At 29.6% G+C, this 23,338-nt stretch overlaps 1 protein-coding gene across 1 annotated transcript in view; it reads right to left on the bottom strand.

Annotated features, from left to right (window-relative positions):
• Positions 1 to 18,549, bottom strand: part of LOC113388013 — a 274,449-nt gene extending 255,900 nt beyond the window's left edge. The window contains exon 1 of the mRNA XM_026625420.1: positions 18,503 to 18,549. The gene's annotated coding sequence lies outside the window, so the exon portion shown is untranslated. The remainder of the gene's footprint in view (positions 1 to 18,502) is intronic.
• Between the last annotated feature and the right edge of the window lie 4,789 nt (positions 18,550 to 23,338).

Genomic DNA, 23,338 nt, shown 5'->3' on the forward strand with positions numbered 1-23,338 from the left:
CTATATATTAGGTGAAGTAAAAAGAAGAACGTTATGTTTGCAATAGTTGGCTTTAACTATCTGTATCTCGCGTTGTATAAGTCCGATTGAGTTTGCACTGGAAGGTACATTGTCGAACATCTCGACAAAATCATGGGGCCCAAACATAAAACTTGAAATACACATATAAGGTCTATGGACCAAACTTCATGTAAGTTGATTTCGATTGGCCAAGAGCTAAAGACTGCACAAAAAATTGTTTGGCACCATTTGAATAAGGAAAAATACAAAAAAGCTTGATTTATGGATACCACACAAAAACCTACTGGACCGAATTGTCGTCCAGAAAATCGCCTCCGGTTGGTGACTGGTGAAGAAAAGTGGATCTTTTGCAACAATATAAAGCAAAAACTATCGTGATCGAAGTCACGGTGAATGGCAGAAAAGATGGCCAAGCCATAATTGTGATTTGGTGAGTTTAGCAAGGAATTATATACTGTGGGCTGATCTCCTCTTAACTCGAAACTGTTCGGTTAACAATTGATCCGTCTAACTCTAAAGAAAGCAATCACCCAGAAGCGATCAGCTTGGACACACTATCGATAATGAGTCCCAAAAGCTCCGGGAGATTTATAGGGAAGGTTTTACTCATCGATTTCATAGTTCAAGACTGGCACCAAGCGATTACCATCTGCCCTTGTTCATGGCGAACAGTTTTGCTAATGAAGTATTCACTTCAAGAAAGGCTTGTAAAAATCGTCTGTCTCAATTTTCGAAAAAGAAAATTTCTTTGAGAGGGGTATAAAAATATAACATTCAAAATGGCAACAAGTTATCGAACAAAATGGTGCAATAATTGACCTAAATCGGCTCATTCTAACTATATATTCAATAAATGCTAAACAAAATTTTAGTATACTTATGTACTTTTTTAAGATCTCTATGAAATATTTGCAAATACTGTTTTGACTTCTTAGGTTATTAAAAAAGCTCAGGTTAGTTCATTTCGCTAGTTTTAAAATTTATAAAACAGAATAATTGACTAAATTTATTATTAGTGCTTCATAAAACATCATTGTATCTTCCACTGTAATTTTTCTGATCTGTGAATAATGCGTGTATCCTTCTGAAAAAAATGAAATTCAAATCTCAAAGCACGGTATCTCTGTATGCTCGAATAGTTAATTTAAAATTCGGAAGGATATGCATATAAATCACTTGAATAACTAGTAAATGATTTTGTTTAATAATGTTACATTATATAAAACGCTAACATACAAAATTTAAAATTTACTTCATGACACAAAAATGAAAGTTTTTTGAACGTAATTTAATATTTTTTTTCGAAAAATATATGTTTTTTAGGAAATCCGCTTCGATAGTTTTAAGCGTTATCGGTTAAGTAAGACAATCCTTCAACTCAAAAAATAGATAGGAATGTGTATAGGAACGTATTTGTACCTTAGAAAAGGACACTTAGAGGTTCCTTAGAAAAAAATTGAAAGACATTTGCTGAAAGTGAATGAAGATAACTGTGGTTATGATATCTCTTCGTTTTCTTGTATTTAAGTTGAATTAAATGAAAAAATTAATTCGTCATATACGCCAAAAAATCTTAAAACTAAAAGAGAATTCGAAGGATATCGAATATAAGTTATGAATCAGTTATATAATTTTTGACGGTCGAACCAATTTTAATTACTAAGATGAACAATATTTTTCAATCTATGAGATTATTTAAAACAAATCAAAAACTTCAAGATTTTGAAGATTTTTCAAAATTAATAAACATTAAAATGAATTTTAAAAACTTTTGGAAATGTTCACTCAGATTTTAATTTTCTTTTGTATTTCAATGTTAATTATCTATTTTATTTCAAATTCATTAGTAAAAACTTTTATCGATTCGATTTTATCGACATCGAAAAATTCGATGCTTTCTAACAATATATTGAAATTATTTTGGGAAGCTACAATGCGATTTGATCATACGTGATGTACATAGCGCATGCAAGTTTTGAAGGAAGTACGTGACAAAAAAGACAATGGTCGAACTGAAGACATCACAATCCCAACAAAGCAAAGGTATTATTTTATACATGGCTTGCGATACTAGGAATACCATTTGCCGGCAATGCTTAACTTCAGTTACCGCTACTGATTGTCGACATTCGCTGGCGGCCAGAATCATTTCGACATGCCGAGGTCTGTGACACTTGGATGAGTCAACTTGGCCAACTGTTGCCAAAAAGATTTCACACTTACCTCCGCAAAGAAAGTTAATATATGCGCGATTGGAGAAATTATCCAAGAATTTTTTGTTTCAAAATATTGCAACTATACTATCAAAATACTTATTCGGTTAATCTTATATATAAAAATGGAGCTCTCTTTCAAATGTCTAAGTAAAACTCGAAAACGGCTAAACCGATTTGGCCAGTCTTAGTCTTGAAAAATTCGTGCCAATCCAGAGAAAGTCCAAAAGGTGAGATATTATTCCAAAATCGCGTAGAAACTTTACATTTTTAATTTGAAAATTTTTGTAGAAGCGTAATTTGAATAAAACAATAGACGGTGATATTACGAGAAATGTCAAACGTTCTTGACGGATGGTGTTCAATTACTTTTAATAGGAAGTTTTACGTGAATATTTACGACAATATAAGTCGAAAGACCAAAAAAAACTTAGATTGGATTATACCATGTTTTCTATAGAAAGTATATAAAACTTCCAGTTTGATTGTATTGACAAAATGTCGGTAATCTTTGGAAATCCATAATAAAAGTATTTTCTTCCCTTGGTAGTTTTTTAGCTTTAGTTAAAAATGTAATTATTTTTTAAAATACCTTTAAATTAAAATAAGGTTTTAAACGTGTTTGCCACCTGGCCGTTCCAAGTTACCCCGCCTATAAGGTAAAAAGGTGTAGATAACGAATTTTTGAAAGACATAAAAAAATACATTTCTTCAATGATGAAGTAGCTGTCAATTTTACTGAACGTAGTCAGATAATTGTTCGTTAATTCATCAAATGTTACTTGAAACTTCGTAACTTAAAAATTTCAAGAAAAAAAAAATTGAAAAAAAAATTATAACAATTTTTATTCCAAAAGCAATTATTTTGTTAAAACAAGCAGAAAGTTCATTGAATCATTCAAATCGGACACTTAGTTCTCTCAAAAACTGACATTTTTTGTACATTTAGCTCTATCGGAATATCGGAGTATCGGAGTATCGGAATGTCGGAGTATCGGAGTATCGGAATGTCGGAATGTCGAAATATCGGAATATCGGAATATCTGAATATCTGAATATCTGAATATCTGATTATCGGAATATCGGAATATCGGAATATCGGAATATCGGAATATCTGAATATCGGAATGTCGGAATATCTGAATATCGGAATATCGGAATATCGGAATATCGGAATATCGGAATATCTGAATATCTGAATATCTGAATCTCGGAATATCGGAATAGCTCTAGAAATTGATTAGAATATACATTACTTAGCAAAACAGCGTTTGCCGGGTCAGCTAGTTAAAAATATAATCGTTCATTTAAGAAGATTTAATGTTTGATAAATTTTGTTAAGTTTGAGAAACTAATTAGGTAACTAAGGTATGCGAACTGATCTTCATGCTCAAGAAATTAAACTAAATTCCATATATAATATAACCAATCAATTTTTCAACAAATGGAGAAGTCCTGAGAAGAGTGAGCAATAGAAGGACTCTACTGAACACAGTCTTAAACCCTCTTAAAAAGAAAAGGGAACAGGATCGGACCTGGTGTGCAAAAAGAGTGCCTACTACACGACGTAGTCGGAGGTGAAATAGGAGGACTGAAAGGAATGGAAAGAAGAAGGATGCAGATGATTGACGACTTACGCGAGAAGACAAAATTTAGGGAACTGAAAGCCGAAGTGCGGGATCAGGAAGTATGGAAGCAAAAGTTTTAAAAGGAAAATACCTAAAAAAGAGTAAAAAGGGGAGAAATAGTGGTAATGGGAATAATAGACGACGAAGGGTAATTATTTATTTGAATCTGCCATCGGGCAGACTACAATTTATTTATTATATTATAATCATATGGGACCTTTGAATTAACTGTGAATCACAAGGATATGCTTCATTGGTTCGCTATTCATTACCAGGCTGCCCTTGATATGCGTTTCAGTGATTTTACGATTCTGCAGATAAATCACAATATTATATGACGTTTGCAATGTACACTTTCTTATACCACTAATGTGGCTAAGATTATTGTCAATTACATAAGTATCTAATCCATTGTTTTCATGTTGCATAAAATTACTTATTCGAATGTCATGAAGTGCATCATAACAATCAGTTGAGCTAGTAGTATAGGTGATCTTTTTGAAAGCTCGGTCGTGTACATAATAATATTTACCAAAGTTTAAAAAATAGTGTTGGTTAATTATGTACTCCAATTTAATCCAATAACCTGCAGTCAAAATGTAATTAATGATCAATTAAACATGGATATGTGCTGATGTAATATAATTTCCGTAAAACCTTTAACAATAAAGTGTCAAATGAAGTTATAATTATCATACACTCTACTGGAATTCTGATATGTTTTAGTCGCTTCTTAATTCTAAATTTCACATAATTTTTCACTCGTTGTTGCGTTCAGCCATGATTATACAAAATCTACAAGTCTCCATTTATGCCGACAGCAATATATTTATAGTGCAATTTAAAAAAATGTGCCAACCTTAGACACTCCCATTGTACAAAGGCCTCATAAAACATTGATATTTTCGAGATTAATATCAGTTATGAAAGAAGCTAAAGCTATTGTTTTCCTGTTAACACAAATCACTCTTATCCAGACTACCCTTGATAATTGACAACGCTTTTGCAGTTGATCGATTGTCTCGAAACAGATGTATATCTTGTGAAAAACTAAATTTATGGTAATAAATTAATAGAATTAATATAATGTTTACATATTGTGTTTCTACTCGAATAGTGATCAGAACTTAAAAGTCCTATGAGCTGTTGTGATGATAATCCTGAACTTTACGCAGCTTTTGTAAGGCAAACCAACGTTTGACTTCAATCTATTTCATGTATTTATATTATTAGAATTTCTAATACCTACTAATGATTTTTAATTTAATGCAGCCATGCTAGAAAAGTGCAATTTACATACAGAAACATATTTCCATATGCATTTTCAAGTAGAACTGCTGTCACTACTTCTAGTTAACAGGGTGTCCAAAGGTATCGAATCTGGAAACCTTTAGTAAGAAAGGCAAAGCTCTAACCACTAAGACACGGAGAACGATAAAATTGTCTTTAATGTTTTTTCTAAATAAATCCGAATTTTGCTATAGTGATTTGCAAATTTCAAGTTACATCCAACATTACCATTAACATTTTTTTCATTTGACTTTCTCCATCACTCAATTCGAAGAAATTTTAAGGGTTTTTAAGGAATTATTCATTGGTATTTGGAATGAATATGTGCAATATACGATTTTGCTTTCAAAGATTTGTAGAGGCTTCAAAAAAGTTTCAAGAACACAAAAGACACACTATCCTACTCTAAATAATCATTACTTGAAAAAGCCGGAAATTATATACATTTTGACCAAAAACAATCTGCTTCATTTTATATTTGAAGGTGTTAAATAATATCGTGTAATATTTCTGTTATCCATTCACATTATCAGACATATAAGTGAATATAATTTATACATCAGATTATGAATGAAAGCAGACACATGAATAGACGTCGACTCAAAGTTCATTAAATGCGGCCGAGGTCCGCGCCTTCCATCGGTGTCAATAAATTTATATAATATGATTCAGAATAATTCAATCGCATGTTACATAAACGGTACAATTATTTTATGCAAATTTCGATTTGCATATTAGTTAGTAGTAATGTTAAGACTTTTAATTTTTATTAATGATTTTTATACATATGCATATTAGATATGAGCATGCAACAACTAGCCATTGGACGTGGTCATCTAATCTTTTAAGATTTTGATTTATTTCATTTATAATTGAAATTCACTGACATCGGATAGATTTTTGCTTTATTTTATACAGGACGTTGATATCAGTGCGATCTGAAGAGCATGCACATGGAATTCTTTGCATATATCAAAATGTTCATACTCGTTAATCTACGTGATTTCAAGTATGGGAAAAATCAGTATGCGGCGTCGTATTTCATATGTGGGAACTCTGTACGCACAATATTCTTATAACGAAATATATAAATATAATAAAAATACAGTGAAGCCCATAAAAAGTAATGAAAAGGCAGTTATTGTTATCTTCACCAGACCTATGCGATCTAGGAAATGTACAATTCTTGTTTTTCATTTCGTACTATATCTATCACTTTTGATACTTCAAAACTAAGGAACATGAGGCTTACTTATTTACTTGAAAAATGTTCTTTATAAATGTTAGATAATTATTATAATTTATATTCATTAGATGTAACTTCTTTTCTGTTAATAATTCATTAGAGTATGAAGTTTAGACCATGCTCTAAAAAAAGAAAAATAAAGGAAACCATCAGAATTTTTTTTAATTGGAAACTCTATTTACAGTTTGTCCACTGAAGCTCCTTATAAACCACGTTAAGCATGGCTGCTTTAAAAACTACGTTAGATAGCTCAAAATTATAACGCAGAGCGGGGCCTAAAGGTCCGCAGGTAAAAAGCTCGACCACTGTTATCTCAAAAATAAGTAAAATTAAGAATTTTTTTTATTAACAATATATGGAAGTTGCAGTAAAAAGATGTATATCCAGCTCAAACCTTGATCCTTACAATGGGAGATAAACTACAATGTTTGAAAATCCATAGCGAAAGTATTTTCTTTTATTGTTAGTTTGTTGGTCGTGAGCACAGTTGTTTAGTTTACTAGAGCTTGATATATTTTACAAGATTTTTTTTATTCATATTTTTTATATATTTGAACAGCATCCCAACTAAGTGTTTTATAATTTGTTGTGATATAATACTGATATTACTGCTGCTTGAAATTAAGTTGACAAAAGTGATATTGAAACCGAAACCAATGGTTGGTAATCAAAGTTGAGTAATTCTGACGCAAAATCAATGCAAAATGGAAAAAAGATGAAGGAATGAAAATTATAGTGATTAAAATAATGGTTTGCAATAGAAATTTGCTAGTGAGAAGTGAAAATGGTAAACTTAAAACACGAAGTCCTTATTGACCGATGTATAATCGAAAAAGCAGCTAATCAGCAATATTCCTATATCGAATTGATTATATTTATAATTATCCATGAAATATTTATGCACACTTATATGCATTCACATTGGAAACCTCTCCTTACGTCTAGAGCTCATTACACAGTTTCATTCCACCTACGACCTACAACTCTTCGATTTATATTTTGTTTAACCGTGAAAAGCTGTGATTCCGCCTTAAGCCCTCATCGTAAAAAATATGCTTGACTGATTTGCTGTGATATTACAATTGATGCACTATCTCTTCTATCTTATTCACGCTATTTTTATTACTTTTTATAAATGTCTTCGGGAATATAGCACCTGCCATTCAAATAAAATATTTATAACCTTACCCTGCCTGGAAACAATAGTATAATATTATTACATTTATATTATGTAAACAACTGTATGAAAGTAAAGAGTGAAATCGCACATAAATTAACTTCGAAGAATATTAAAAGCAGTAAGAATTCTATTCAAACTCTATACAAAAATCATATAAAGAAGCGAGTACGCACAGCAAGACAAAAATGGATAAAAATACTAAATGATTATTATGATAGGTGCATGAAGATATCTAGCTGTTTATTTAACAATAACAATCTTTTTGCTAAACTGTTAGGATGATCAGTCAGTCTATTTTTATACTTAGGCTGACAATGTCTGAGTAGGCATTTTATTTCTGATTTTTTTTTTTGTTTTTTTTTTTAAACTCTGTTTTATTGAGCAATCAGAAATACGTAAGGATTCCTATAAGCAAAATTGACAATATTTGAGAGCGATGTCCAAGAAGAACTCCAGTGAGATCTTCTAAGTTTAACAATTGAAAAGATAATTTTATTTCTGATGGAATTTATTTCAGATATACTTCCATGTCTGAGTAAGCATTTTATTTCTGATGGAATTTTCTCAATATCATTACATTTCAAATTATTCAAAAATCGTAATTAAAAGAAAAAAATCTGTATCTTCTATAGAAAGTACATCGCCTCTAAAGGTCAATATAAGCATATGTTATTGATTAATCTAAAGTGAAAGATTAGAAAAAAATATGAGATCAGTTGTAGTTCAATTTTGAAGTTAATTTTGCTATCTCTTGAGTAAACTATTATAGCAATGATTTAAAACACTTGAAATTTTTGGAATACAAAAGACTAAAGAAAATTAAAATTAAACTTTGGCATTAATAGAGATCTTTGCTTCCCTGATATAAAAGTCACTAACATATATATTTATATTATATTTAACAAATAAAATTACTTGTCATAGATGTTTTCGTACTATAGAAAATAATAGAGCTCAAACTAAAACTTCCTATAGAGCTTCCTTAACTTCATAAGAGAAAAATACCAAATCTAAAAAATATTGAAACGTAGTATACCAAATTTAAATTATATTAAAGCATTGTTAACTCTCAATAAGGTAAAGATTTTCTATAAAAATTCTATCATTTATAACTTTTTGTGTAAGTAAAATAAATATATATGAAGGAATATAATCATTACGTACTCATTTTGTTTGAATTACATAATCATTATATTTTATAATTTTAACTACATAATTCTACATCATATTAAATACGCTTCAGGTCAGTAAACTTAAAAAAATGTCCACGCCAACACATTACATGTTGTAATTTATTTTGATCACGCATCACGAAATTGAAAATGAAAACGAGGCGCCTTGTGGCATTTATAAATAATATTTCTGCCAAATTTTATGTGGGTGTCTGCTTGAAATTACAAAATTCGACTCTGATAAATTGAATACCTCTATAAGCTTAGTTTAATTAACATCTAACGCCTAGCCAAAACCCATATTTAGAATTACTAATCATGGCTTTATTAGGATTGATATGTAATTAAGTTCTTGAATGCAATTCAAAGAGAGAAGATGTAATATAAATTATTACATTTCTTGAACTTACTTTTTTATTTATTTTTTGAACTTACTTATTGAAAAAACTCTTGTTTTTCATTCGGTATCTTTTGAGTTCGTTTTAAAATTAAAATTCCAATAGAACGACGTTGTGACGGTCATTAACTTAAATACACTCCTAAAGTTTTACAGGGAATTTAGGATTAATGATAAGTTTTCAATTTTAGGACTTGCCTAAGGTGTAAATATTTATAGGTTTGTTTCAAGTTAAATGTTTTCATAAATAAATTAATATCTGTCATAATGTTATATCAAAATTGATATTAAAATCACGTTTTACAACTTTTATACTATTGAATTAAACTACTTCTCAATCCTTACAATCTAACAGATGATATAATGAATGTGCATCTTTTAACATCGAGCAAGTATTATTAAAAAATCGTATCTCGTTCCTTCCAGATTAACTATTTTAATAACAACCTTCCCAAGAACATGCTCTATTACGAATGATGTTTAAATGCAAGTGGTCTTTTACCAAGTATAGAATCTTTGGACTGATCTCAATATATGAGATAATATATATATTATATATATATATATATACATATATATATATATATAATGTCGTGTATACAGAAAGAACCAGTTTGCATTCTTAACTAGTGCATACTTGAATTATATATATCTTTCAGAAAACTGTCGCTGCGGTAATGACAGACTTTACCGTAGCACAATAACCTCCCGATAGAGCCGCACGCATAACAAGTTCAATATTAAATTTAATATATATATATATATATATACATATTAAATGTTAAATATGAACAATACAACACTCAGATTTTTAACACATACTTTATTTGGTAATTACAGACGTTTCGAGACCAAGGTATGCCTCATCTTCAGTGTAATTTCAAAACAGTTACTTATATACTACACATTGTTTAATATTTTATTTAAATCACATTTAATTTTTGAAAATACAAAAAACACCAACTATTACTTACAGAGCTTGACACAGTACTAAAATATGTGAATAGATACAGAAATATCTTAAACAAATCTTAAGTATCAAGATGAAGAGACAAAATGGGTATTATTACCACGTAAACAAATGAAGTGCGCGATCGCATACTAAAATGAACAAATGTGAAAACAGATTAATTTATTGAAGAGAATAATTTAAATGAATATATATATATATATATATATATTATTTGTGTTAGGTTATAAATTAAAGGTAAAAAGCAAATCGCAGTTCAATATCAATAATTAAATTCATTATACCTATTGCAGAAAGTCGTATCAGAGAAGGTCATAAATAGCTTTGATATAGTTTTATTAGATATGTAATGTATCATTGCTTAATGCACTTTATTAAATTAAAAATTATATCATATATATATATATATATATATATATATATATATGTTTAAAGTGCTATATATATACATATATATACAGGTGTACCGGAAAGTCATTACCTGTTTTTTTCTAAACGCCGTTTTTGGGCTTAAGTATGGCAATGCTAAAATTTGACATATATGTATTTTATTCTACTGGCATTAAGCTTCAAATCAATACATGTTATTTTTTGCAAAAGTAACATCGTCATAGATTTATAGCTCTTTAAATGTGTCAAGTCTAATGCCTAAAAACATGCACTCGCGGCGCGCATTACTATTCTTATTTAATCAAAAGAAAAAGCCGCTGGAAATCCTCGTTAACTAGTAAAAACTTACGGTGAGCATGCTATAACTTCTGAGATGTGGATTCAAAAATTCAGAAAACGTGATTTTGATGTGCAAGTTAAAAAAACCGGTAGACCAAAAAAGTTTGAAAATGCGAAACATCAGGATTTATTAGAAGGCCTAAATCAAACTAATAGAATATAGCAAAAACATTAAATTTGACTCAAGAAACAATTACCGACCGGGAAAGTGCAAAATTTGGGAATGAAGATGCCATATCACTGGTAGACCAAAAAAGTTTTAAAATGCGAAACTTCAGGATTTATTAGAGGAAGGCCCAAATTAAACTAATAGAAGATGGCAAAATCGTTAAATTTGACTCAAGAAACAATTAGCGACCAGGAAAGTGCAAAAATTGGGAATAAGGATGTCATATCACTAGTAGACCAAAAAAGTTTGAAAATGCGAAACTTCAGGATTTATTAGAGGAAGGCCAAAATCAAACTAATAGAATATGGCAAAATCATTAAATTTGACTCAAAAAACAATTAGCGACCAGGAAAGTGCAAAAATTGGGGATAAGGATGCCATATCACTAGTAGACCAAAAAAGTTTGAAAATGTGAAACTTCAGGATTTATTAGAGGAAGGCCCATATCGAACTAATAGAATATGGCAAAATCATTAAATTTGACTCAAGAAACAGTTAGCGACCAGGAAAGTGCAAAAATTGGGTATAAGGATGCCATATCACTGGTAGACTTGAGTCAAATTTGCCATATCAATTGAATGACAAGCAAATGGAAAATCGAAAAATCGTCTCTGGAATGCTGCTTCAAAGCTGTGATAGGATGAATACGATGATATGAATAGTGACGGGTGATAAACACAAGATTTACTTTGAACATCGTAAACATAAAAAATCATGTTTATCACCTGGCGAAGTCCGCCCATCCACTTTCTTGGCCAAATCGTTTTGGTCGCAAGACAATGCTTTGTGTTTGGTGAGACCAGAGTGGCCATGTATATTACAAACCCTTGAACAGTTAATAGTGATCTTTACCAACAACAAATGATCAATTTTAAAAACGCATTGATCGAAAAACATCCGGAATGGGCCCAATAACACGGTAAAGTGTTACCACACGATACTGCGCCGTCTCATAAAGAAAGATCGGTCAAATAAGTATTAAAAGCACTTGGGTGGTACATATTATTGTACCTGCTAAACTCTTCACACCTTGCTTCATCTGACTATCAACATTTCACATCGATAAGACACGCGCTTGCAGAGCAGCACTTATTTAATAACGAAGAGGTTAGAACAGTGATTCCCAAAGTGGGCGCCAGCGCCCCCTTGGGGGCGCTGCGGCGATTCTGGGGGGCGGTGATGGCCTTTGGTGTATTTAGGGGGCGATGCTTAGTTGTAAGGGGCGTTTAAAGCACAAAACTAAAAAATATTATAATATTAATATTATATATAAATAAATGATTAAAATTAACACTGAATTATATAAAGATAATATTTTAGTTAAAGTTATTCAAACATATCTGCATAGGTGTATTTGTAGATACATCCGTTTTAAAGCTTTGCACCGCCAATTCTTGTTTCGCAAAAGGTTTAATGAAAAGAATGGTTCATACGTTTCTTTGTGTGTTGATAATTTGTGTAACTTTACCAAATTTTGTAAGAGCTTCTTTAAGAGATTTTTTGTAAGAGATTCTGTAAGATTGGCGGATATATGATCACTATTTGTCGTGCTATTAATTATATTTCTTTGATATCTACCCGTAACTGTCCACTCGAATGCCGCGTTTTGTAAAATAGATTTATCGGTGCCTAGTATAATTCTTTCGTTACCTAAAATTTCAAAAAACTTATAAAACTCTATCAACATATTATGAATTATACTAGGCCCCCGATAAATCTATTTTACAAAACGCGGCATTCGAGTGGACAGTTACGGGTAGATAAAAAAATCTCTTACTAAAAATTTCTTGAAGAAGCTCAGGGGCGTAGCGTGCCTTGGCGGGGCCCCGTATCAAAATTTGTTTGGGGGGCCCCTTCAAGAAGAAATTTTTTTTACAGAATATAAAATTAAAAGATTATTTATTTATCTGTCTGATTTTCTTTCATTTTCTGAATTTTTTGCAAATGATTCCAGATATATATTCACTTTCTTTGATTTTTTTTTGTAAAATTAAATTATTTAACAATATTTAAATTTTATAAAGATTTCTGTCACTAGGAACATACAGGTTTGGTAGACATTTCTGTCCTAAAGTTTTTATGTAAATTTTAGTTTTAATTTTAAAAATTTCTTTTAGTAGTTGCGATTGTAACTGGAAAGGCCAAGAAAAAAAATGCATGCTGTTATTTCGTTAAGAAAACTGGATGCAAGCCTAATGCATCCATCACATTTCTTAGATTTTTGAATTCAAACCTATTTCTAGAGTCATCAATTGGTCATGATCTTATAAAAATTTTGTAGTATTTCTTTACAGTAATTCAGTCGACAGATTTCTGGAAAAGTTTATCAATTCTTCATTTCTAAAAGACTAATGTTACTATTTACGTCGCTAAGTTTTTGAAATCTTTGTTTGGTTTGTGAAATTAATATATCCAAACAGCAATAGTATGCATTAAAATAAGGTCCAAAATTCTCTCATTTTGCGATAACTCATCATAATAACTTGTAAGAACAGCATAATAACGCTTTATTATCTTTTGTCTTTTGTTCTTTGGAATAGTTATTGCAATCTATCTTTTTTTGCAAAATATTTCGTCTTCTTTAGCAAACTAATTCATTAAATTTTCATGTTTTAATTTGCACAGTCTATTCAAAAGATTACTTAATAAAATGGTAGTTTTTTATAAGTCATTACTGTCATATTGTGGAATTTTAGAAATGAAACTAATAATTTGAAACAGTAAAGAAAGAAATCTGAAAATGATTTAGTTGATCATATTTATCAAAATCTAACTATACGCGTCATGCAGACAGTTCAAGTAGTAACAAAAACAAATATAAAAATGTTATAAATATAACTATAAAAATTCCAAATTCCAATTTTCGATAAAGAATGTATAATCTGAATTAGTTTTATAGATTTGTTGACAAGAATATTAACTTATCGGATATGCAAAAACTTTACTAATTGAGTTGATTGCTTGAGCTTGCAGAAATATTGCATTGTATTTTTGATACGGCTGATACGGCGGTAGTTACGCCCCTGAAGAAGCTCTTACAAAATTTGGTAAAGTTACACAAATTATCTACTTCGCACGGAATATTTAAGTGTGAATCCAAAAGTTTTAATCCATTATAAAGATTTAGTTCAGAAATTTGGATTTGCTGCGCGGGTAGTAGACTTGATATTTTCGTAAGCACAAAAGCATTTATATTTTTAACAAACGTTCACCATCTTCATTAAATATTTCTAAATTTGTAAAATTATTCGATTTCGTTGAAATTCCAACAACACCGTGGAGCTTAAGGCTCGTGGATTGAGATTTAACGCGTAATTTTTGGAATAGCGATTTTTATATTGTATTAATTTCCGAGTCTAAATCCAATATTGCTTGAATTTTAACGCGACTCCTTTATTACTTTTTGCGAACAAATTTACCGTAGGTACGAGCGCACGCCCCATCATTCCTTTTCCCTCACATTAAAATTATAATCGAAATACATCGATTGGCTTCTAAATTTTTAAAATCGGTTTAGGCGTTTTTAAGCAAACATCGTTGAAAGTTCTAATTTTGACAAACGTCATAAAAACGATACCAATTTTTGCAAACTTTGACGAATTTTCAAAATTTAACGACTTGTCGTAGGACCGAAATATTTTAGCATGATCTATGAGACTGTGGTATCTACCGTCAAAAAAAACATAAAAATTGTCTAAAAAATTACTACTACTTATTAATTACTACTACTTATATTAATAAAAACACTTTATTACAAGAAAACGGGCCGGCCGATCATTACCAAAAATTAATCAGGTCGATTCCCAACCAATATGTTTCGAACAATTTTTAAATTTTCAGAATCGATTCAGAATTAAAACGTGGACGATTTTTTTTTTACTTTTCTGCGATTTACAAAGAAACGGCTCGGCAAATTGTCGAACAAAACTGAGAAAGTTAGTCCTCATCGAGATACATCGAGTGGCTTTTAAATGTTTGAAATCGGTCCAGCCATTTTTGAGAAAACGACGATTTACGACAAAAAACGACACACACACACATACTGCTTTCCAATTGTTAGTCTCATTCGATTCAGAATGGCTTTAAACGTCGAGAAAACATAAATTTAGCGAATCGGATTTTTTGATGAAAACAAATGTCTCCTTCGGAAATTTTGTAAGGGGGGCGCTGAGTAACATTTTTTCTGGAAAGGGGGCGGTAGGTGAAATAAGTTTGGGAATCACTGGGTTAGAAAATGGCTCGATCAAGGTATAAAATCAAGTGGTCAATACTCTTAATGAACAAATTTTCAATTTTCTTGAAAATATGTAATATATTTATACGAAAAAACCAGCAATGACTTTCCGGTACAACTTGTATACATATATACATCAGGGTGCCTCAGCCTTAACTGTCCTTAGAAAAGTTAGGAAAAAAAATTATAACACGTTGATTGGAAATTGTGAGCTTTCGAGTACTACATAGAGCTTTGGTGAAAATATGACCATTTTCGGTTATTGTGGCTAGCTTCTATCAATTTTGTTCATTTAAACTTTGGAACCTTAAACGGTAATAACATATACAAGGACCGAATTAGCGAATAATAATAGCGCAATTGCCACGTTGAAGTTTTCAAGAGTTAAGACTTTCTGTTGAACTATGAATTTAACACTTTTAAAATCGGTCGATTTTGAGCCTTCATTTGAAAATGATGTACGAAAATGTGTTGGTAAGTTACATCAAAAGTTAGCGCATATAATCAGGATTGTCTTGATAATTTTATCATTGAAAATTTTTGAGCAAAAACATTAATTGAAAAATTGAGCGATAGCATTTATAATAAAATTCTAGCTCTATGAACAAAAAAATGGAATGATTATGTGACAATCTACACAATGCACAAATGATAGTAATTTCTTTGCTTTTATCAGTTTTTATCTAAAAAGATCCGAATAAATTATAGATCTAAATTTTTTCGTTTTGATAAAATCTAAGATCTAAGTAAATTAAATATTGTTTTCAACACAGAGCTAAAATTTCAGTACATTTCTATCCTTGAAAATTTATTGTAACCGGATGACAAACAAAGGCTTCAGTGTGTTTTATTATTTAAGGTACCTCTGTTATGGTTTGTTTTCTTAAGACTTCATCAAATAACGCTCCGAATGCAAACGAAACAAAAGAATCCAAGCAGATCATGAAAAAGGAAAAAGCTTTACAATAAGTGCCCTTGATGTTTCGTTATAAGAAATTGTGGTATTAAGTATTAACGCTTAAAGATGAGGTTTGTCAGAAGAAAATATAATCTTTATATGCTAAGAATTGCTCTAGATTAAGCTCAACGAATACGAAGTCAAGCTATTTTAGCAAATAATAAAAAAAAATTAAAAACTATGGATGAATATAAACATTCTTTGGAATTATATTTTAGTTACATTAATTGAATCCATTGAAATCGCTTGCTTCATTTTATAATTTACAAAAATCATAAAATTTTATTTTTCTATTTAAAATGTTTACAAACTATATTTTTTCAATGCATACATGAAAATAGTTTTCAATTATATATTAATAAACCAATTTATTGAAAACTGTTTAATTATTGACTAAATTTAATTGAACGATATTAGAGAGCAATTCACATTACCAAAAATTGTTGAATTTAAATAAGGATGTATAAAATTTAAAATGGTCAATAATAATAACGCAAACCCAAATTTTATAATGAAAAAATTTTATAATATTTGTCAGAAATGGCGCAACTGCACAATTCTGGTTGCTGCGTCGACCTGCATGACTGTTGCCATGATTTATGCAGGACGGTTGCCAATCAAGATAAAAATATATTTTGATGTCATTTAAGGTTCTATTGAAAAACATCTGTTACTAGTTACCCCTTTACAGCCCCAAACTCCCCCACCTCTAACTTATGGAACGTCCATTAATCACATGAGGCCTTCTTTTAAAGCAAAAGAGTTTGACAAAAAATCATAAAAATTCACGTGAGGGGAAAGAGTGTCTACTAAGATATCAAGCGTATTTATTTTTTGTCTGAATTTAAAAAAAATCAAACTTTTTCGAAGTTTTTTCTAAGGGCTAAAAATACATATGTAATATTAGGTAGGGGAGCGAGTAAGTTTGAATATCATCTTGTATAACCAAGGAGAGATGAGGGGCTCAAAAATCCTTAAAATCGATCACATGAATAATGGACGCCTCCTATAATCAATTTTTTTTGAGGTTGTTCGAATAAACGAACTGTTTTAAGAAAACGGATTGAAAAGAAATGGTATGCAAAATGTGCAATTTATTGAATTTATTCAATTCGGTATTTGAATTTATTTAAATAAGTTAACGTCGTTATAAATCAACCTTATAATATAAGTGGATTTATGTGTAGAAATGACCTAATCAAACCAGTAATAAATAAATTGATTGAAATTTGTGCAATGATTGTAAGGAGGGGCACAATGAAAACAATTTTGTAGAGCAAAACAATTATTTTCTTGACTGATCAGTGTTCGCAAAACCGGCTGGTATTGATGTAGGCATATATATAAGCCAATGGCAACTTTGTTATTCCTTCCAATGAATAAGCAAGTGATTCAATAAACTGCAATAAACTGCATTCTTAATACACATAAAGCAAGTCAAATGTATTCAGACAGCGGACATATCATAGACGCGGACTGTCCACTAATAAATTTTACTTTGCAAGGTAGCATCCGAACATATCCGAGGAATTCTTGGGCTGCAATTACGTATGCTGAATGCTTTTACATGCAATAAATCATTCATATATCCTGCACGATATACAAATTTATGCGAAACGACCAGTGACAATAATTTGCTGCCATGACGTTAAAGGTTCTTTATTTTTGGCATCAGCATTTTCATCATAATAAAGTCTCACGAGCGAACAACATTCATATACAATAAATTTCTATAATATTCTTCAAGCGATGATTCATTGAATTTAGTCAGGACGTTGATAGATTCAGAAATTTTGTATTTAAATTCTGTATTTAAATAACTATTGTTTGTTCAGAAATGTTAATCATCCCGATGAATAACTGTTTAAGTCAATTTTCACTATTTTGCAAAGCTTGATTTCAAAGTTCTATTACTCGTGTAATATCGCGTTTTTGAAACTAGTGGTTTAAATTTTATACAAAGAGCTTCATTAAGTTTTGTTCTTAACCAATAGTTTTGCAATTTAATAACTATTTTCAGAGAAATAGTTAATACCGCGATTTAAAACATTTTTGCCGAAATTCTTAACACTTATAAAACTACTAAAAGACTTAACCACTTATTCACTGAGATGGCAGATATTATCTTGAAATAATGAACCTTATAAATTAGGTAATAGCAATACTTCTGCAATTCGTTATAGGGTGGTTCACAACGCTTTGGAAAACGTAGGTATACATAATTACAAATTCTGAGGAAATTCTATATGCATGCCTTATACAAAACTTATTAAAATTTCTATTATAAACACTTACATGTTGTGCAGTTAATGTTATCCAGACCACTAGCGGCAAAATTATCTTCATTTTTGCTGAAAATAAAGAAAGAGAATGATTAATGATTTGTTTTATAGCATTCGCTAAAGTTACATTAAAGCAGTGTTTAATCAATTTTGCTCATATATGCCTTGAATACCGGCAAGAGCAATTTTGTATTTATATTGTTTTTGTAATGCTCATATACTGAGAACAATTTTCCATATAAAAATAGTACCACAGTTAATGTTATAAATGTTTAGTTTTATTTGCCAGATGCTACTTAAAATTATTTCAGCTGAATTATCATTCAACTTGATAGAGCATTGATAATAATCAACAACTTATACTGTTTAATTTAAATTGGTTCTAAAAAGAACTCACTAATATTAAAAGAATAAGTAGCTAAGAAAATATAGTGCTAATTCAAAATGAAATATTATTCAACTTTTTTTTTAATTACAATAATATTATCTTTGCAAAAAATAAATTGTTAATTGGTAATATCATTAAATTTTAATAGCATTTACGCAATTTTATAAGTATTTACGTTTACAACCAAGTCCAGTATTATACATATTCATATCAGTAATTTATATTTGCAAAGCTCACTCTCAAGCTATAATTAAAAGAAAAGCATAAAATAATAATTAGACTTTTTAAGACCATTATCAGTCGTAAATTAGTCGTCGTAAATATTGCACTAAAATGCGTGACAGTTTAATTAAAAGACCTAATTAAGATTTAATATAGTTCAATAGTTCAATAGTTCGAATATATTGAAATTTTGTCTAAAGTGGCGAGTATTGTATAAAAATAGTTTTACAAAAAACAATATAATTCAATGTATTATTGACTATGGAATATACATATATATTAGCTATTATGTTTCTTGTGAATATAAAGATTAATATTTTTAAGTTCACTATAATTTGTGTGAGTATAATTTTTTGGAAAAGAAATATTAAAATTTAAAAGTAAAATACGGTTTACTTTTTGCAACTTCACTTATTATTCTAAAAATACTAAATCTATAGCAAATCCACTTAGACGGTTGACATCATCAACCGATTTAAATTATCTGGAATATAATGGTCATAGTGATATATCATAGTATTGAATAACTATCTACTTTTATGATTAAATAATAATTTGATAATTTTTATATAATTTTTAATAGGTTTGTAATATCTGTCGTAGTTACATGCATCATTCAAATATTACTTGTGCTGCTTTTGTGAAAGTGCATGATCATTTTAAATTAATAAACTAGTACTGTATGGCATCGTGCCTTAAGGCAAATTGCTGGAACTTCCCGCACCGTAACAAAATGTTAAAATCTGAATTATTTTCGATATACAAAAAAATTTTTTTTTGAAAAATCAATATCAATAAAAATCTAATGTTTTTGAACCATTCAAATCGGTTGATCCGTGCGCTCGAAAACGTGATCGAAAAAATGCGGATATACAAAAAACATACACACATCCATTTTTTCTGAGGCATGCCACATTTTTCAGCAAACTTCAAAACTTGAAGATATGCAAAAATTTTCATTTTCGATTTTCAACCCATTACTACAACTACCCCACGGGAAATTAATAAGTAATTAAACATGAAATTCATGTAACAGATATGTATGTCCATGTTTTAACATTTTCCAAACCTGAAATTCATCATATACAATATACCCTGTTTTTACTCGCAAGGAGCTCGCACTAATAGACTAATAAATATATTTCTAAATGTTTATTTAAAATTAAAAAATTCACTAAGACCAACTGATTACATAACTCTATTCTAAGCCTATTAAGGTGTCGGCTACAGTAGAGCCGGATAGTTTTCCGGCCTACCCGAAAGAAACCATTAAATTTTAATTATAATAAGCGGCAGAGTTATTATGAATAGGTAAAAAAATGATTGAGAGATTCCAGCTGAATGCATTTCTATGATCAGGTTGCGCTTGCATGTGTGCATTCAATGTATTCGTAAGTTGCAACTAATTCTCTACTCATACATCATCGATAACTAGTTTTTCCCTCCACGCCGTACGACCTTAACAACAACCTTGAACTTTTTCTAAAGGCCTTCTCATCTTCGCTATATGGGTATATATATATATATATATATATATATATATATATTTATATATACATATATATAATACTTCCATATTATTTGTACTTAAATATTATTATATCATACTGCTATTATATGAATCCGTGCCTTGAAATACCTTGAAGAATTTGAAGATTTTACTTATAATTTTGGAAAAATTTAGACAAAGAGCAGATGTTGAATAAATTCAGAATAAAGTTAATTTAATTGGCCGTCTAAAAGAGGAAAGTAGATGTAAAATTTTCGCGACCAATGTTATGATAGGAACGGTTTGTTTTATGAAGGACTATATGAACTTTTCTTATATATGTATAATATTTTATAGGGTGGTTTTGCCTATCACCCTTATATTTTTCGCAAAGTTCCAAAACGAGTAAAAGTAAGTACGAAATTAATAGCAGTTGATAGAGAAAATACTATATTAAACATTTAGCTGAATCGCAATTTACTTCTGAGCTATGATTTCTTCGACATAGTTTTATGAAATGATCCCATGGTATAAATGTTATTTTTGATATTGGTGTAAGTCCACTTTTAACAAAATCTGTTATGTAATTCGTGCTTAATTTAATGTATTAGCTGTTAATTTATTTAACAAAATTCCTTGCTTTGTACACTTTAAATTCAAAAGCATATAATAAAACCATACAAATGCAGATTTTGGCGTCATTTATTGCTACCCCCAGAATTATGTATATTATAAAACTCTGCCACATATCAGATCATAAGTAAAATCATTTCGTGGTTTATATTTTTGTCGAAGTTATCAAGTATAGTCATTTTTATAAACCAAATTGGATTAAAAGGAAGTATATTTTGAGTTATATTTAATTTTTCATAATTAAAGTTAAACGATTTTTACACTAGCCTAATTTTGAAAGTTGTGCAAATCTTTTACAGCCTATAGTTTTATATTATTATAGTTCTCTTAAACCAAATTTATATTATATAATCAAACTAAAGATCGATAAAATAGAAACATTGCCTCACTCATACAATTTGTCTAGATTAACGGAATTGCTAAACTTCATTTTTCTCGAAACAAGAGATAACTTTCAAAAAAGGCTTCCATATAAAGAGAGTCTTTCATATATGATTTCAAATCATATTATTTTTTAAATTTACAATATTTTGGATATCAACTTTGTTTTCTACTCGTCGGTAGTTATTTTTAGTTTTAAGGTTTTGAATTAGTTTATGAAACCTGAATATAATTTTTAAGTATACGTTATTCAATTGTAAAAATGAAAGCTTACATAAAGCTTACAAAAAGGACCAACTAAAGTTTTATACTAGCTTTACTATAATAGTAATTGAAAAAGTATATTAAGGTATAAAAAGCAATTTTACAAAATATAAATTAAATTAATATTTATTCCATCACTGCTGATGAATATTTCTTACATAAAACTAGATCAAAGTGTAATCTTTGTAAGTAAAATGTGCATATACAATTTTTGTTTCGCATTGTTTAAATAAATCAGCTATTATTTAGCAAAATACCTTTAAAGTTTAAAATACATTTAAAAGACATTTTATCTGCTTGCGCGATGGCTGTCCTTTTAACCCAGCCTATGGGGTAGAAAAAGACAAGGGTATTTTTTTTTTTTAGAAAATAGCTAGGAAATATATTTTAATAATTAGAAATTAACTGTGAATTTTACTAAACATAGTATGATATGGTTGCTTCTATGTTATGTATTAAGTGTGACAGTATAATAACTGAATAATTACTAAAAGTCAAATACAACCTTTGGGCCTCGCCGTACCTTATTACTTTGATTTATTGCAAATGTTTAGTTAAAGATTTTTTAAATATAAATTAAAAGTAATAAACCAAAACAGTATATTATTATGATATGGACAAATTAGAGAAGCTCGTACATTTTACAGAGTTTCAATTAGACATAATACCATATTTTCAGCGACGTTAAAATCTATCTATAAGCCAATTATAAATATCTGGCTTACAAGTCAAGAAATAAATGACTTGAATACTTGAGCATGTATCATTACATTTAAAATGTTATATCTTAGTCTTCACTTCTTTATCATCATTACTTCGTGGCCAATACGTATTATTTTGCACGCAGGCGTCTACGCTGGCGCAGTTTTCTAAGTCACAGAAAAGATCTCTGTTATGAATATCGCTTATTAGGATTAACTACATAATAGCAGGTTTTCTCACTAGCAATTTGCATTGAGCGAATAATAAAATTACTCGTTCTAAGGTAACATTTTTAGAATGTGCAGCAATTAAAATAATTCATTTGTTTTGAAGGTGTTATTAATTAACGAACGGTCATGGGTTACAGGCGAACGATTTTTTCTTAATTTACGAAAGCTGTAATTAATTATTAAGTAAATTGCATTCTTTTATAATTATATTATTGCGAAAAGGTTGAAGATTTTTTTCTATAATCATACATTAAAATTTTAGGCTTTTTTGTCACAATAATTATATTGAAATATACCGGTATCTCAAATACAAGTAAAGTTAAGAATTTTTTAACAACAAGGAAAAGGAAAAAAAAAAGTATAACCAGCCATCATCATCATTTTTACGACGTTGCTATCCAGAGATAAACGCCAATATTTTAAAATCCATAACAAAAGTATTTTCTTTCATTGTTAGTTTTTTTAGATGTGAGCACTTTAAAAATTATTTTTAAATCAACGTTATTTGTTTTATTAAGTTAGATTCAACCGTTTTTTTTT

The sequence above is a fragment of the Ctenocephalides felis genome, unplaced genomic scaffold (genome assembly GCF_003426905.1).
Source record: "Ctenocephalides felis isolate EL2017-DRISC unplaced genomic scaffold, ASM342690v1 CF-g0.4_SCAFFOLD_03572, whole genome shotgun sequence".
In the NCBI taxonomy this organism is placed as follows: Eukaryota; Metazoa; Arthropoda; class Insecta; order Siphonaptera; family Pulicidae; genus Ctenocephalides; species Ctenocephalides felis.